This window comes from Andrena cerasifolii, chromosome 2 (assembly GCF_050908995.1).
Source record: "Andrena cerasifolii isolate SP2316 chromosome 2, iyAndCera1_principal, whole genome shotgun sequence".
Taxonomy (NCBI): Eukaryota; Metazoa; Arthropoda; class Insecta; order Hymenoptera; family Andrenidae; genus Andrena; species Andrena cerasifolii.
Window position 1 is genome coordinate 1,643,771 of NC_135119.1, and position 17,910 is coordinate 1,661,680.

At 37.0% G+C, this 17,910-nt stretch overlaps 1 protein-coding gene across 2 annotated transcripts in view; it reads right to left on the reverse strand.

The window, feature by feature from the left end:
* Nucleotides 1-12,655: 12,655 nt before the first annotated feature.
* LOC143378482 (putative G-protein coupled receptor CG31760) overlaps nt 12,656-17,910 on the reverse strand; it is a 187,622-nt gene continuing 182,367 nt past the window's right edge. Inside the window, exon 18 of one of the 2 annotated variants that reach the window (XM_076830256.1) lies at nt 12,656-16,412. The gene's annotated coding sequence lies outside the window, so the exon portion shown is untranslated. The remainder of the gene's footprint in view (nt 16,413-17,910) is intronic. The other variant, XM_076830257.1, reaches the window with a different exon arrangement.

Sequence of the window (17,910 nt, forward strand, 5' to 3'; positions counted from 1 at the left end):
TTCTTGAGAAGAAGTTTTTTGAGAAGAGTTTTTTTGTGAAGTATCATTTATGTTTAAACGTGCCAAGTGTACCACAATAATGATTATTATTTTTGTTAAATTAATTATTCATTAATTAAACTAATTACAATTTCGTAATAATTGTTTTTTTTTACATCTGAAAGATTCCACCGATTCAACCAACTATCCTTTAGCGTTAAGTTTACCCTAAGTTTCTTAAGCAATAATAACTTGGTTATTTTTAATTAACGCCTCCTTAGTATTAAACTACTTTAAGTTTGCTTTCAAATGCAAACTGCATTTATATAGCACGTTATTTCTATATCTCGAGACAAAGTCGATCTAGACGATCCCAACATTGATCTTTTTTTCCTTTTAACTTTCCTGCTTTTACGTTTCAAAGTCTCTCTATCATTAGAATCGCTTTACATCAACGCTATGTTTCGTATTATTATTTTCTTCCGTCGAACTGGTATGTATGGAATTATGTAAAATTTACAAATACTAATAAATGTTCACACTGTGACGGATCCTTCAACTTTATTATAGCAAATATCCTCTATGCGCTCATTCATAATTTTATAGTGTTTTGAAGTTTAAGTTGTAATATAGTATTTTGTCAGCAGGGACACATTTACCACAAGGCGTCGCACTAGGCGCAAGCTAGAGCCTCACTCTCTATGGGGCCACATTTTAAAACCTTACCCCCCCCCCCACAAACATCAAAATAAGAAACAGCCTAGTTATAGACGCAAAATAAAATATTTCTTGTTAAATATTAATTTCATAATATAAAAACTAGAGGCATCTGAAAAATTGATGAGGTCTCCCGCCTCCATTTGAAATACATCGTTCTTTCCTCAGAATATTAAACTAACAGGAAGGGCTGTTTTGCATAAAATTCATTACGTGAGCGTATCACCAACGAGGCAAAAACTATCGGGGTATTAGCTATTCCCTATATCTACATATTTCACACAACCGTAAAAATAGACTCATTCTTTTGAGGCCTCATAATGATATTGCGCCTGGGGCCTCTAAAAGTGTAAATGCGCCCCTATTTGTCATATATATATTTTGATCATGTATATATTTTCAATTTCAGTTCGACGAAAGAAAACAGGAAATCAATTTTTCCATTACATTGATTGACTTAAACAGAAACGTCTTAATCGCAAGTATACATATATGTGCGTTATTTAGTCATATGAGCGGCTCAGAAGACAAAGTGACTACATAACTCCATGAAACGAAGTAGAGAAATGTAGAGAAAAGTAGAGAACAGTAGAGAAAGTTGATAAAGTTATATGTCTTTAAACGATTTTATTCAGCTTCGATCCTCTGTTTCTTGAATGTATGTGGGATCAGGAACCCCCACCACTATAAGAGGACATGGAGTAACGAAAGACCGGGGGGAGTCGGCGGTAGCCGTGGTGGCTAAGGCGGCTGACCAGCGCGCAACGAAACTGCAGATCGCGGGTTCGAATCCCGCGTCCGAGGCTAGCTTTTTTTCCTTGATCCTACATGTATGTATGTTTGTTTGTTCCGTTTCATACAAATGGTTCAAATCTCGTAGCTCAAATTTAACCCACTTTCACCAATCCAATTGTCTTGAAACTTTGCAGATGTGCGTAGTTTGGATGACACTACAATATTTAAAAAAAAAATAACCTCGAGGGGGTGAAAATATTACCCAGTCATCAGTAAATAGAACCCATAACCACAAATCCAAATGACTTGAAATCAGCCACTCGCGTTCTTTACGAAAACGACAAAAAGCCGCTGCGTTCGGAACGCAGTTGCATCGCGATCACCGAAAATACGTCACGTACTTATGTACGAATAGTAAAACTAAAACTTTGCAGGTGTTCGTAGTATATCACCATCGAAATTGTAATACAAGAAAATAATTATTTTTTAGTGACTTTAGCACCACAGCGTTAAGATTTTTTTGTGGAATATCTACGGTATATTTTTTCACAACTATTCACTTCTTTCCAAAGTACATATATGCAGCAACTTTCAGTAATTTTTTTTATAGAAAAATATTAAAAAATGAACGAATAACAGCCATTCGTGTGGAAGCTGTTTTGATAAAGGCACTGTGCGGTGAGCACGATTTCTCTGTGCCGGATCATCTAAAATTAAAAATTCAAAAAGATTCTGTTAATTATGGTTGAATTCAGTAGATGAACGAAGGGTTTTTCAAAAAATTGATTTCTGACAAAATGGCGGCCGTTTAACGCAAAATCACTATTTTTCGATGTCTGAATTGTTCGTTTTTCGTTAATTAAAAATAGAGTTATGGTTAAAATAAAGTATCTTTTGTTCATCTACTAGTTTTTGGTATATAAAAGAAGTCTGCAAAAGTTTAGGCCAATCGATACAGCGGTTTCCGAAATATATTGCTCACCGATATCAACATAGCTTCCGCAAGAATGGCTATTATTCGTTCATTTTTTAATATTTTCCTATAACAAAATGACTGAGAGTTGCTGAATATATGAACTTTTAAAATAAGCAAACAGTTGTAAAAAATATACATTAGATTTTCCACAAAAAATTCGTGAAAATCACGTTTTTTTCGCCTGCCAACTAGGCATGACTCCTTAAACGGTGTACCTCCCAACTCAAATTTGGATTGTCTAAATAAAAGAAACAAAAGTTGTCTATTAAGTATAATGTTATTCCTAAGCATTAACGGACCCGCTTTTTTAATATTTTGAAAATTTGCTGAATAACAGCGTGTTGAAGAAAAGAATGCCGATTTTCGCGACGATTCGTCTGTAATTCCTGTTAAAAAAACGAATTTTCAAAAAATGGTCCGTTAATGTTTAGAGAATGTAGCAACAAAGGTTTCTGCAAAATTTGGTCACAATTGCATCAATACAGATTAAGGAATCATGAACACCGTTTTAAAAAATATGTTCTAAAGAAATCGCATTTGAAGGAAAAAGAATTTAAAAAAAATGTTCTGTTAATGCTTAGAGAATGTAGCAACAAAGATGTCTGCAAAATTTGGTCATCATTACATCAATACAGATTGAGAAATCATGTATCTACACCGTTTTGAAAAGTATCTTCGGTGCGCAGATATTCGAGTCTGCATTCGGCTCTGTATCTCCAAAACTAAGCTTTATTTATATTTCCAACGTTTTGCATGTCATTCTAAAGATTTTAAACTAATAAAAATTTTAAGCGAAAAAAAAATATTACGATTTTTCGACCGTTTTACAGTAGTCTAACCCCTTAAACAAACTGTTAAATTGTATACAGCAATAAAAAGATATTTGTAAAGAAATCTGAGCTGTGAAATGTAAATCCATAAATACTACAAATTAGAAAATAAAAAAGATATAAAAAAATTATGTTAAACAATTTTATTAAAAATGCACCACAAAAACGAAATTAAAATGCACTACAGTAAATCCTCGTTACCAGCCCGACGAACGGGACTGGCGGCGGGCTCTTAACGTGTTGTGGACGCTATTCCGCGCGGCCAATGGCGCGAGTGAGAAAACCCAATGAGCGAGCGAGAGGAAACGAAACAGTTGCCGCGAAGTTGCCGTCGACTCTTTCGTTTCCTCTCGCTCACTCATTGGGTCTTCTCACTCTCGTCGAAGGATTCCATGAAATGGTGGGGATAGTCGCCGGGCTCCTAACGCATTGCAGAAACGGGCTGCTAACGAGGATTTACTGTAAATACTAAGAAATAATTCTTTTCTTGCACTACAATTTCGATGGAGTTTTTTCACTTTAAATAATTCACTTTAAGTAAAATCGTGGGGCACGCTATTTCACAACAGGATACGAATCACTTTAAATACAGAAGCAAGCGTCGAAATGAATTGCTTGTGAGAATGTTTTCATTCGCATTAATGAAACAAAATGTTTTAATTACAGGATACAGATTGCAATGTGACATAAAATTGATCAAATGTAGTTGATGATGGTCCACTTGCCAAACCGACACTTCAACTTCTGGTTACACATGGTCCCCCACGATTTTATTTAAAGTGAAAAAAAAAACACCATCGAAAATGTAGTATAAGAAAATAATTATTTTTTAGTTTTTATTGCATTTTAATTTAAATTTTTGTACATTTTTATTTACACTGCTATTTAAATTTTCGCTTGATTTATATACAGAAGCAAAGAAACAAATATTGTAGAATATATTATTAAGCATGTAGCTTTTATGTTACAATGTGTTAAATACTTCTTAAATAATTTCTCACAATTATTCAGTATTGGAGAATCACTAATATCTGATCCATCACATTTCCATGTCAAAATAATTGATCTTTAGCATCATTATTTAACGACTATAAATTTTGTTTTTTTTTTATAAATCACGGTACTTTTATAATCAATAGATAATTAATCGGATACTTTTTGTTTAATAATTCACAAGTGCTTCATGCTTTGGAAATACAGAAATTATGTTTAAATGTAGCTCATGACAATGGCTTTTGAAATAAGTAAGATATTATTTAGCGTGCAAAAAAAATGTTGGCATCTCGTAGTGTTAAATAGAATTATTAAGGGAATTTATTATATATATGAACAGATAAGCATCAATCACGTGCTTTGGTATTAAAAATGAAGAAATTGCAAAAAATGGAGTTAGTCACTTTAGTTTTGAGCGACTCAGATGTATATTCAACAATAATGATACATATGATAAGTATCTTAGACATAAATAGCGATATTTGTTGGTTGCAATCGGTCATGTATTTGCAAAGATATTCATAATGAAAATGTAAACTTGTAAAAAAATGACGAGTAATCTGTGTCTAAAATTGATCTGCGACACCATAATCGCATCCATGGTCTCTGCTCCTTATCTACACATTTTTTTAAGCTCAGCAGGCTCCTACGAATGACGTTGCCGTAGAACATTCCAAGATTTCGCCATATCTTAAAACGCGATGTATGATTGCTATTTATAATTATTTAACGATCAACCACTTTGTGTAGCAACTTTATTGTATGATTGTATAGCTTATCGATTTTTCATTACTCTTACAACACGTTCGTTTCCCATTGCCGACGCTTATATAAAATAAATTTCATTGCTTCGTGCATGTATTGTAGTTTCATGTTTATATAGTGTGCAGATAATGTGTATTTATTTTCACTGAACTTTTGCAAATAGTTTCTTTAAGTTGGTGTACAAAGTTGCCACACATAAGGGTATCTATTAAAATTTTCTTGACAGATGCACTCTTATTTAAACAACATCCGAAACTTTCAACAATCAAAACGTAAACGTCTTCAACAAATTATTGTAGCAATGACAAATTCTGAGCTTCTTGATTAGTAACGAGAAAATATCTTAGATTGTATCTTATTGTCGTATAAAATGCATTACCTTTTGACATATTTTCAATTTAATTGTACACCCCAATCATATAATAAAATGCTTCACGTGCTCGTTACTTATCGATACTTTGTGCGATACAACGATTTCTTAGATTTTATGTACTTTCAACTGACTCATGCCTCTACCGTTTCGCTTAATTTACATTGTCATAAAGTATACATATAAATTGGAATGTAGAAATTAATTGAGTAAACCGATAACGAATTAAATTATGTACATACTTTCAGCGTCAATATTTAATAAAATATCCTCATGTGGCAACACGAATACTTTTTGCAAAGTTGGATCACCAGGCAAAAATACAACAGAGAAAGGAAATAATTATAAAGTTATAATAAATGTGACTATTTGTAATCCGAGAATTTTGAAATCCAAATTAAAAGTATTTGTTATAAGTGTTAATGAAGTTGGTTGGCTTGAAAATGTGCACTGATACAAAAAAAAAAGATGATCACTCCTGAAACAATCTCTCACTCCCTGAATTTAAACACATTTTCGATATATTGGCAGATACGTCGACAACACTGTCACAATCATTCTTCAGTTTCTCTCCATTTCGTAGTGGATGTATAATATTTGATCCTTTAGTTATTTAGTAATATTGCTTCTAAATAACATGAATTTCACAACAAGTTTCTGCTGCTTATTAATCAAAACGCATACTTTCAAATTTGTTTTCAGTTCATTTCATTTTTAGTACATAATGTTACGAAAAATCGGTTAATTTTTCATCAGCTTAGAAAACAAACGTTTGAAATGTTTCGGTTTATTTGACACGACCCATCCAAGTGTAACCGTATCGATATTAATCGTTACTTGCTCCACCAGCTATTTTTGACGTAGAAATATTTTTCACGCTTTTCAGTATTTCCTCAGTATCCGCTGTTATGATATTACCTGTTTAGACAGCTGCCAAGTAATGAGTTACGTAACGCTATCGATTAGAGTGTATAATTAATAACTTCAATTCGTACTTGGTATGTATTGTGATATGATTTCATTTGTTGACACAATTTTTTTGTGACTCACGCACACGCAGACAGCACTGCATGAAAGTAAAATTATAACGTAGCCATTAAGCTTTAATTATATTACAAAGGTTTGTAAATGAACCAAAGGAATGTCGTAACAAATAGCCTTAGAAACGTTCATCCATATACATACATGTTAGCGTCAACATGTTTATGTGTGTAATCGAGGGCGGATAGCCTCATGCTGTCCTACCTTCGAGGGTTTATGACTGGGACTTAGACTGTGTGTGGCCTTTGAATGGGGGTGCATGAGACTAAACAGTCCTGGCGAGGGGCGATAGTTGGTGACCACTGACACTGGTCTCCCAGCTATCGCGTTTTGAAGGATTGATGGTATGAATGGAGAGAGAGAGTTTAGAGATGGTAAGCGGCCCGAACCCGTAATGCTAGTGTTGGGCTTAAGCTGCGTAAGTATTCACCTGAGCATTCGCCCCGAATGAGAATCGCACGATCGCCGAATAAAAATATTGCAGCAGGTTTATTTACTAGGTTTATTGTGTTGAAAAGTGACCTGTCCAGTGAATCAACACTTAAGTTGCATAGCCAAAGGACGAAAACCTAACAAAATCAACAATAACAACAATAAAACTTACTTTGTATTTAATGAAGAGCTTAAAAAGAACTTAGTTCAATAAAGAAGTACTGTGTAAATTTTAACGTGAAAAAAAGCGTGAGAGGTGTTAATTTTTCGTATGATATGAGCAGTGTTCATTCACTGGGGGGTGTTCAGTCACTGGATAAGTCAGACTAAACATTGGTCCAAAAAAAGAATAAAAAGAAGAAAGGTTGGTGGATGAAGGAAATATATACTAACAGCTGAAATTAAGTATTTCTACGAGATTTGAATGTTGGAGTAGGGCAGCGTTGCCCCGATGGGCGGTCCGAGAGCACGAGCATCCATCGTGTTTTCCAAAGTTCGCGTGGGGCGCTCGAAACCAATGAAGTTGAAGGCATGTAACGGATGAGGAAGATTCTAGTAGTGTGCGTGTAGGCTCGTACCCGTAGGCTTATATAACTCTTGGAGCCCTAGTGTTCTACATTTTAGGAATTGAGAAAATAAACAGGAATTGACTAATGATTAAACAATATTATTATATAATTGGACGGAATAAACTTGAACAGTCCCACTTACACCTCTGATTAACAAAAAGTTACTTATTAAACGATTTTTATTCAGCTTCAATCCTGTTTATTTGTTTGTTTGTATTATGTTTGTTTAGTTAAAATTTATAAACTCAATTTCAACTCACTTCCAACTATCCAATAGACTTGAAACTTTACAGGCATACGTAATTTGAATGACAATACAAAATTATGAAGAAAAAGAACCCCCCCCCCCCAGGGGTTTAAAAAATTACCCAGTCATCAATAACTTTAATATATCCCATAACCACAAATCTAAACGACTTGAAATCAGCCAATAACCACAAATCAAATCAATTTAATCGACATGAAATCAGCACTAGAGTTTTCCCCATCCGTTACATGCCCGCAACTTCATTGGTTTTGAGCGCTCCCTTCTACGCGAGCTTTGGAAAACGCGATGGATGCTCGTGCTCTCGGACCGCCCATCGGGGCAACGCTGGAGTAGGGTGTAATCAATTTAAAAACATCACGAGAATGTCGACAGAATATTTCTTTGTTGTATTAAATTATATTTAGGATAAATTTACAAAGAAAGATACTGCCGTCAGAAAATCCATTACACCTGAAGATAGATTGGCAATTACTTTCTGATTTCTTGCAACCGGTGATTCTTATAGTAGCTTACAATATCTTCTCAAAATATCTAAACCAGCGCTGTCCAAGGTCGCTCCCGCGGGAGCTTAAGGTTCTCCCACTCTCGTCCGCGTTGTCAGGGATACCGCGCGACGCTAACAGCGAAGACGCTAGCCCGGCTAGCCCGTCATGGCAGCCTTCTTAGCGTCGCGTGGTCTCCTTGACAACGGAAGGCACGCTGTGCGAGAGAAAGATTGGAAGGGGAAGCAGGCGCGTGAGGGGCCCCTATGCTGAACAGCGCTGATCTAAACAAGATATTTAAAAAATTATACCATAAGTGTGTGAAGCCATAATTGAGAGTTTAATTCATTATGTAAAGGTAAGTCATTTATTAAACATGGTATCGTCCGAACACGTCTATACATTGTATCTATCCACACGCGTCGAGCCGCGTGCGAACCAAGCGTTCACTGAGCTGCTCGGGCCGATCCGTCCGCTGTTGGTCTATCAAAATGAGCACGCGTTCGGACGATACCATGGAGTGGACCAAGGAACTTTTGCTGAAACATATTGAAATGTACCGAAAGAATGAAATATTATGGAACTCGAAACAAATGTTTCTATAATATTGTACAAACCGAAGTCGCATGGCGTATAGTTGAGGAAGAGATGGAAAGAAATATACAGGGTGTCCCAAAAATGGTTGAGTTCCATGAAAGGGGTTACTCACGGGGTAAGTTGAAACAACTTTTTCTGTAGCGAAAATATTGTCCGCAGCATCGTTAACGAGATATTAACAGAAAACCCCGGTCAACCAGAACGCGAACCTTTTGCGCGAGCTCCCGCGGTAGCGTTGGCTATGCGGTAGGCGGCTGCGCTTATAGTGCGAACAAGCAAATCGGAATGCATCGAAGGAAACCGCGCAAAATACCAAATGAAAAAGACGTAACATACAAAATCGAACTTTTCGTCATCTTGTGGTTGTAATTTAAAGTGAATAATGAATAAAGGCGAAAAGGCGAATACCCAGTTTTTTTAAAGCAGAATCGAAAATAACAAGTATTTGAAGTGAGAGGATATGGAATACGCAAATTTCCTTTTGTTAATATCGTACAAACGAAATGTAATGTAACAGGAAATTAACGAAAAGTGATCGTAGTTCTGTTATTGTGATAAAAATCCCTGATTCAATACCAGCCAACACTGTTGCTGATAATGAATAAGCCTGTTTAAAAATCCCCGAGAAAAATTTATGTACGGAAATTTGGAGAATTATCGCCGGAAGTTAGCCATAGCCTGCGTTAAATTTAAAAAATAATAATCACCAATAAAGTAACTAAAACTCACCCTTTCGGAAGTTCACCTTCAGCTTGAAAACCTGTGTCACTAGGTGACTGAACCGATCCTGCTCATCGACGGACGCGCCCAGTGTACAGCTGGTTCCAGCTTTCGACACCACCCAGAGTTGACGGTCGTAACATCAATTGCGTCCGTGTTCATGTATCGAATATCCACTTCACTGCACGGCTACTATACTGTATCCATCCTAAGAACAACTTTTTCCGCGCAGGGATGATTCTGAGAGGGTGCTGATTGGTCCGTCTTGGTCTCCGTCTTACCGCCTGTTACCTCTCTGGTTATTAAACTACAGATGTTTACCTCAATAACAAACTACGATAACTTGTCGTACGATTTCTGTTACATCCGGGCTTGACAACCCGCGGCCCATGGGCCGCATGCGGCCCGTTCCCCGACTTGCCTACTCTGCTGGGCCGCAGGAGAGCGACCCCCACCGTACTCTTTTAACTCCTACAGTGTACGCCGTATCTATATATGACCGCAGTCGTAAGCGTAAAAGGAAGGGACATGGAGTGGCGCATAATCTGCTGATGGTGGGGGAACCGGCTGACTGGTAGTGGGGACTGTGCGGCCCGCGGCGGCGAACAAGTTGCTCAGCTCTGTGTTACATTACCTTTTCGTTTATGCGTTATTTGGAAACGAAATTTGCGTATTTCTTGTCCTCTCACTTCAAATACTTATTATTTAAGATTCTGCTTTAAAAAAAACTGTGTAACGCGGTTTCCTTCGATGCATGCCGGCTTGCTTGTTCGTACGTTCGTAGTACAAGCGCAGCTGGTTACCGCGTAGCGAACGCTACCGCGGGAGCTTGGGCGGAAGGCGCGCGCTCTGATTGGTCGGGATTTTTTGTTAATATCTCGTTAATGAAACTTCGTCAATATTTTCGCCAAGGAAAAAGTTGTGTCACATCACTCCCTGTGTCACCCCTGTCGAGGAACTCCACCATTTTTGGGACACCCTGTAGAAGGTTGTAAGAAACAACTCGAGAGTTTAAAAAGGTCGTATAAGTAGGCGGGAAAAAGGGAAAGTGAAAAAAAACTATTACAACTGGACGAGGTAAATACGTACCTACACAATATTAAACACTTCTACATAAAAGAGAAAAGAAGACATTCCAATATATACAGTTAACCCTCCTATAACGCGGTTAATTCATACTGCGTTATATGGAAACCGCGATATGAGAAACTCAGAATTACATAGTAGAAATCATATTAATTCGTACCGCGTTATACGAGGAGTGTCGCAATTTTTGCTCCGCGTTATGAGAGTACCGCATTATAGGAGGGTTTACTGTATTATTTTAGGACGCGACGAAATTTACCGATCATGGTTTGCCTTTGGCCGCGTCCAGTCCTGAACCGAACCCCGAACCGAACGCTACTTGAGTCTACCTAATGCCACGTTCCTACTAGGGATTGCAAAATTACCGACTTTTTCAGTAATTCAGTACAATTTTCAATCAAAACCGGTTTACCGGTAAACTACCGGTATTTTTTTAAGATATTGAAAATATAAGAGTAAACATTGCAAAAAACTTTTTTTGAACTCTAATCGAGCATTATTAAAAATATAGGAAAATAAAACTATTCTGAACTTAAAATATAAAATGATAGGTATAACATAAAATAGATATATTTGTATAACTATTGACAATACTTATTAATATGGATCGTCACCATGAAAACAATGAAAAGAATCTTAACTTACATACATAATTAAATATTTTTTATTTAACAATTCTTTTTAACAAATAAGCGCACAAAAAAGATTCTGATTTTTAGTTTTCTTTTGGATCATAGTTGGTTCTTCATGAGATACTTCAGTTTTCGTCTTTACTAGTAATTGAAGTGTTTTTTCACTGATAACGTAGTAGATGTCGATGGAACTAATTGAACGCATATATGCGCTATATTGCTATACGTCATTTATCGAATTACCGGTAAAAATTTGGCGAATTCCCGATAAAAATTTGAGGGAATTTCTTGCGATTTACGATCCCTATTGCTATCCCGATTTGCATCCCTAGTTCCTACGCGTGGAACGTATATTTCTAGCGATCTTCGCCAGTTTAGACAGAGTCTCACGACTCGCGACAGCCAAGGATTGAAGGACATAGAGAGTGTTTAGAATAGTGCAGACTAAAGGTTTGCCTGCCGTATGACACCGAGGAAGGGACCTCGGGACCCCCGACCAAAGGAAAGTCAGGCTCGCCGCGATGTTCGGGCTGTTCCCAACCGATATCGGCAAAGTCCCGTCGCATCAAATAAATGGCGCACGAGCTACTGTTGGCCTTGCCATTGAAAGTGTTAAGTAGTTAGAAGGAGCAAGACAAGTAGGTCATAAACGCTCGACATTTTTTGTATTTGCTAAGTGTCTCGGAACCCTCCAAGAAATTGAACTTGATGAAACAAATGTAGAGAATTGAAATATTGCAACAACTAGAATCGGAATAATTACGTAAATGTTTCCACATTTGAGTATTTCATAATATTCAATTGTATGAAATAAAATGATAGTTGTTCTTTCTGTAGTACCTATATTGTACAGTGTGTCCTGTTTCGACTGAAGGTATTGAAAAATTGAAGACCTTACAACAAGAGGGGTGCAACTCCACTTTTGACAGTTTTTAAGTTATGACGTGTGATATTTGTAAAAAAATCTACATAATTCGGCGCTAGTTTGATGCAAATCCGATAACAAATATGTGATTTATTGCAAATTTTGAACCTGCACACATTTACTGTTTTGTGCTATACCAACGGGTATAGTGCTTATCCGAGGTATAGTGACTTAGGTGTGAAGTCCCTCAGCGGGGTCTTACCTGACACCCTGCTGGGTACTGGCCGCTAAACGTGCCCCCCCTACTACCTCTTGCAGGACTGTGTTTAGAGAATACCAGGACAAAACCGTGGCCCTAACAGAAAATAAAACAGAAATTGAAGATACGGGTTATCATTATTAAAAGACATCAATTAAGCTTTGATTAATTATTATATTGATTCATAAATTCTCCACTACTGTTCTAATGCAGTACATATACATTACTAAAATGTATTTGTATTTAATATGAGACAATTTTTAATAGCCAGTAGCAAAGCTTAATTGAGGTAGCAGGGGGTAGTAGGTGGGTACGGTTAGCGGCCAGTACCCAGCAGGGTGTCCGGTAAGACCCCGCTGAGGGACTTCACATCTAAGTCACTATATCTCGGATAGGCACTATAACTACGTCCCACCTTATAAACAGCCTTTTTCGAAGGCTTTCAAATAGGGGTTGAAAACAGTTATTATATCGGTTTCGGTTCTTGAAACAGTTATGAAGAACCGATATTCTGAATAACTGTTATAAGGAACCAATATTCTGACTATATTGGTTTCAGTTACGGTTCTAGAACCGATATTGTATCGATTGTAGAACCGTTATTTTTTCGGTTCTATATAGGTTCCAAGACAGTTCTGCAATCGATTTTACAGTAATTGAGATCACTAGTATTACGGTTGCAGATTATTCTATATAAGCATAAACATACCCTTTACAAAATCATTATGAAAAACAAACAAAAAAACTTAAATAATTATGTATACCATTATTTTGTAACATGAAAAGTGTTCTTTAATATAAGTGCTTTTCTTGAAATAATTAAATACAATCGATAACGGAATTTTTTCTTATATGTTGATTTTTTTTCGTGTCGTATTTAATATCGGTTCTTTTTTACTTTCGACTGATACGCGGCATAAACATTGTACAGTATGCAACGGTTTTCAACGGCCGTTGAGACTTACTTTGTTTAGGATTATCAAATAAAAGTTTCGATTTCATGTTTGAACCAAACATTTTTTGTACCCTAACAAGTGCATTAATAATAGCCGAAAAAAAATTTAGGATATGTTACAACCTCTTCTTGTAAAAAAATTTCCCTTAAATTGATTACTTCCTACTTCAACATTCAAATCTCGTATACAATTTCATCACACCTGTTAATGTATATTTTCTTCATGCATTAACGTTTCTTCTTTTTATTCTGTTTTGGAGCAATGTATACCTACAACACAATAAAACTAACACTAGCTGCTGCAATATTTTTATTCATGATTTTTGTTTTCGTTCGAATCGGTGCCCATGGGGACTGTTGTGAACAAACCGAATGAGTCCCGAACGAACATCGCACGAACAAATCGGCGCTCGTGGGATGCTTATTCGGGACGAATGCTCAGGTGAATACGCTGCTTTGAGACCGATCGAATCGCTTCGAGTCTGTGACGTAAATTTCGAATTGCTTCGAATTTCATTATATTTATGGTTGCCAAGCAAATCGAAATCCTGGACAGAAGTTTCGAATCATTTAGACTGTTATTCGAAACAAGAATTTCTTGAAAGTCTTGATAGGTCTTGAATAAAAGTGCGGATCAGCGTTGCCGGGAGAAATCCCTATCGTAGGGAGAAAGTGTCTCACGGAGAGCTATATAGGTTTCGTTCTTGGGATATTTATAGTTGAATATTAGCGGTTGAACTACTGACCTGCGCAGTTTAACCCTCGTCCAACGAATGCAGGGTCATTTTGATCCAACTCTGACAAAGTCGATCACGATGTTAACATTTGTAACCGCAATGGCAAAATATAGTATAACATGCATAAAAATCATACAGGAGATACACTTATTTTATGTATCAAATGTACGTGAATTTTTTTTATGTATTTTTTTATTACCTATTTATGTGGGTGTTATTTCATTTTATATTCAATTTTTTCGTGAAACCCGTTTACCATAGAAATGTTGCTATAGGTCAAACTGACCCTGCATTCGTCTTACGCGACTATATCCACCATTCGTCTTCCGAGGGTTAAAGCGTACGGTCGCACGCACAGTTGAGCCAACCGCGCTAGTTTATTTTCACGGTTTGAACCAGCGTGGTCGGCTTTACTATGTGTGTAGGTCTGTATGTACGCGTACTTCCTGCATGTGCGTGCTAGGGGTCACTGCTCCGCGCTCAGCTGTTATTTATGTTCTTTCTTTTAAATATGTAAATACAAATTTATAATTATTACACATTAAAAAGATTATACATTTTATATGAGATCATAATAGCATATTCCAGTAGTGCTCGAATTCAAATTCGCTCTGTCTATTACCTATTGTTAACAGCATGTCTGGTATCATGGGACGGTACCTACTCTTCACGGGTATCTCACGGGCACCTGGGTACTTATCTCAGATATCCGGCCCAAATCAGTAACCTTACTTCTAATAACTGTTCCTCCTCTACTACCCCCTACTATGTCACTCATTGTCAGCTGAACTCGGCTCCTTACGCGGCCATTTTCTGCCTACTTCTGGCAACGCTGGTGCGGATCATCTCGAGTCTGGAGCCTGGGGAACCCGAGCTTTGGAACGGATCGGAAAAATTCGGACGGGAAAGGGCGAGATCTCGATCTACCTATTTCAAATAACAGTCGAAGCGATTCGAAACTTTCGTCCGGAATTTGGGGAGAATCTCGAGAGTATCGAGATCTCGCCCTTTCCCGTCCGAACTTTTCCAACCCGTTCCGAAGCTCAGGTTCCTGAGCCTCCTATTCAAGACCTATCAAGACTTTCTATACCTATCAACATTTTCAAGAAATTCTTATTTCGAATACCTAACAGTTGTAGCAATTCGAAACATTCGCTCGTGATTCGAAGCAATTCGAATCTTTACAGCATTGAATAACTTCAAATCGTTTCGAAACTAAGATTCGAACGCCCATCACTAAACGTTGCTAAAGAATAGGGACTCTGTTCCTGGAGGATCTGGCCACAGAGTGGGGAAGACGAGGGTGCCTTCTGGGAAGAGGACTGTGATGAGCCAGACGGCACTTACCTCATAACTGTCCTGGAGCGAGGTTCCCTAAATTCTTTACCACACCTATCGAATGATTTCTAACATACATACATATGTAGTAATTTCTTCGAAAGACATATATATTTAATTTGTATTTCCATCTGGTTTCTTTCATACCCATTTGTCCGAGTAGGTAAAGAAATCGCACATATTACTAAAACATTTATTGTAACATAATGGACGTTACAATTATATTTAACAGCCGCTTTTCTGCTGTCAACCAATTGCTTTTTTTTAAAGACACCACATTATGTATTATCAAAATAATTGTTGTTTAATTTATGATTTCGTCAATGTGAGTCACAAAGGCGGTCACTTTAATAGCAATCTTTGTGATCTCTAATTCATGGATTTCTTAATGTAATGCTTACCAAAGTACAACGTTATGGTAACGCGACGAACATAAAAATTAACAACAAAACTTCCGTTTCTCTAACTATATATCATTAACAATAGTTTCTATTACTTCTAAATGTAATACTTTTTCATCGCAGATGAAGATATCGTTTGGTGGTAACATACACGATTTACGGCAGCGCTGTCCAGCTTAGGGGCCCCTCACGCGTCTGCTTCCCCTTCCAACCTTCCTTTCGAGCAGCGTGACTTGTCGTCAAGGAAACCTCGCAACGCTGAAAAGGAAACCGTGACATTTCCGTAGACAAGGAAGCTCAGCCGCCACGCGCGACGCCGACGTTCACTGTTACTTTGAATCGGCCGCGTCTGTGCGCCATGGCAACGGCGGACGATGGTGGGGACGGCATTTGCCTCCCAGGAGGCAAGTCGGACAGCGCTGATTTACGGCAAAGTCATGAGAAAATGTGACCATCACAAACAAATGGCGCAAACTTATTGATACAGTGTTTAGTATTTACTGATTGGATTTCTTTGATTTATTACGAACACTGGGTACCATGTATCCATTAAAGGGTACTACGTATATTCTCATTTCTCTTTTGCTGTTTATATACACGACAACACACCTCCGCCGTGTTGGTTTTTTGTTCTTTTTGGTGCACTGGATTTATCACAACCATATCTGCGAATGTAATATCAAAATTATGAATGTATACAGACCAAAGCAATAAATCAAAGCATATGTATAGCTTTTGGTGGTTAAATGTGTACAAGTAAAAAATATATCAAAACATAAGCACCACAAACTATTATATGTACAAACAGGGTTTAATCGCAATAGGAAGCTAAAGATAAGGAGTGTATTTTGTTTACTTGAAAAATGAAAAAAAAAACATGAAGATAAGCGGAAATTTTTTTCTTTCCAAAATAGAAATACTCTATTCTTACTGCAATAATAATTACACAGATCGGTGCACTGGCAGTGGAAAGATAAGACCTTTGGATTTTTATTTCTTGGGACATTTCGAGACTTTTGTTTGTGTTACTCCTGTTTCTAATATGCAAATTTATCAAAATCGTGTTATCACTTCATATGTAGGTATATCGAAATTTTAAATATTTCGGGAATTTCTTAGGCCCGGTGCAAACGAGCGGTTTGCGGCAGCTTGCCGCGCGCCTTTTAGCACAACATAAAGGGTAAGCATGGGCAAACGGCCTCCATGCCGATTCCTGGAGTTGTCGTTCTTAAACTTCAGGTTTTTTTTATATAATAGCTTGCTAACAGAGCATTTTTCTTGATTCTTTTGGAGGTGGTCACTCAAGAGGTTGTTTCCAAAAACCACCCTAAAAAATTAATTTTTTTTCTACCCTTAATAATTGATTTACAATTTAGAAAAATATATATGCAATACAGTTAGTGTGTAGCTATTTTTTTTAAAGTTAAAATATCTTAACTACACTCCTTACATTACTTAAAGGATCACCTCTAGGAGCCCGAAAAATAGAGGCATATTCACATGGTCATAACTCCGGTAAAAATAGCCGTATCGATATTTTGAAAATATGGTTTGAAAGAGTGGAATCTCTACTTTCAGCTGCTTTTTTAATTTTAGATGCATTGCTTTTCGGCAAAGTTATACCAATATAAAGAGCACTTGGTCAATTTAAAAAATTTTCTTCAACTTTGCAATGTTCCACGGGGATCGGGAATCAGCAGACTCTCCTCTTTAAAATGAGCTTAAGACATTGATGTTCCGATCATCCCTCGCGAAGATACAGCGAGATGAAGAGAAAATGGAATTTGTGCAATTTTTAAGCATATTTTGGAAAGAACAGCAGAGACCGAAATTTTAACCGAATTGAAAAAGTCGAAGATGCGTCTTAAAGAGAAAAGACTGATCTTTCTATTGCTTTTTTCATTAACGTTCTACGATGATTCGTTCGCTTACTAGAAGCAATTAAATTTAAAAAAAAAACGGTTTTTACTTCAAAGTTGAATAACTCGGCCAACAAAAATTGCATAAGAAATTTGTTACTCTCTTCTTACACAGGAAAGTAGCCGCTTTCGACTGGTGCAAATGGAATTTGTGTAAAAAAATTCATACTCCCCGTGGAACATTGCAAAGTTGAAGAAAATTTTTGAAATTGACCAAGTACTCTTTATATTGGTATAACTGTGC